We start from the raw sequence: 1,207 nt of genomic DNA on the forward strand, positions 1-1,207 counted from the left end.
TGATCTTCTCGTGTAGCATCTGGCAGAAGTTCTCTGTATTTCTTGAATTTGTTGGCCTCTGTAGCAAGTTTGGGGAAGTTTGCATGGAAGATATCCTGAAATGTTTTCCAAGATGTTTGTTTTCTCCCCCTCCCATTCAGGAATGCCAATGATTGGTAGATTTGGCCTCTTTATGTAATCTCATACTTCACAAAAATTTTGTTCATTCCTTTTTATTCTTTTGTCTTTATTTTGTCTGATTGTCTTATTTCAGAAAACAGGTCTTTGAGTTCTGAGATTTCTCCTTCAGCCTGGCTTATTCTGCTGTGAATCCTTGTGGTTGCATTGGGAAATTCTTGTATTGTGTTATTCAGCTCTGTCAAACCCATTAAGTTCTTTTTTATACCTGCTATATTGTCCTTCAGCTCTTGTGTCACTTTATTGTGATTCTTATTTTCCTTGGATAGGGTTTTGCCATCCTCCTGAATCTTGATGATCTTTCTTCCGCTCCATATTCTGAGTTCTATTTCTGTCATTCCAGCCACTTCAGCCTGGTTAAGAACTGTTGTTGAAAAACTAGTGAGGTCATTTGGAGAACATATGACACCCGGGCCATTTGAGCTACTGGAGTTCTTGCATTACTTTTTTTTCTCATCTCTGCATGTGGTTGTTCCTTTAACTGAAGTATAGATTGAATATAGTCAATCAAATTTTTTGGATATTTTCACTAGGCTGAGGCTTTGTGCAGGGTCTTTATTTGAAGCTGGCTGCTTGTCTCTGGTTTCAGACAGGGGTATGTTAGTGAGGTTTTTGGTGTTGAAACTTTGGGTATGATCCAGCAGGAGGCACCTAGGCTTATTGGTAAGTTGGTAAACTCTTGCTTGGTCATGTGACTCCCCTAGGTTTCCTCACAGTTTCAGCCGTGTTTCCTCTCAATGCTCTGAAAGTGTGGGTTCCTCTCCTCCTTGAGTGCTGGCTGTAGTTCATGACCTGGTACACCTGGGCTGTCCATTGCAGCTCAGAAGTGATTTCAGTGTTTATGGTCCTTCCTCAGCTTAGAGGCAGCAGAGGAATAGATCTAGTAGTGCTTGTGGAAGATGGTTGTTTGCTTGTCTCCTCAGGGCTCCACTCCAGATACATGAAAGTCAGAAATCACTCAGTGCAGTCAGCCCAGGATGGAAGGTCTGCGCTGTCGGCCAAAGTCAGGGGTTCCCTGCCTGGTTATGAG

The sequence above is a fragment of the Piliocolobus tephrosceles genome, unplaced genomic scaffold (genome assembly GCF_002776525.5).
Source record: "Piliocolobus tephrosceles isolate RC106 unplaced genomic scaffold, ASM277652v3 unscaffolded_334, whole genome shotgun sequence".
NCBI lineage: Eukaryota > Metazoa > Chordata > Mammalia > Primates > Cercopithecidae > Piliocolobus > Piliocolobus tephrosceles.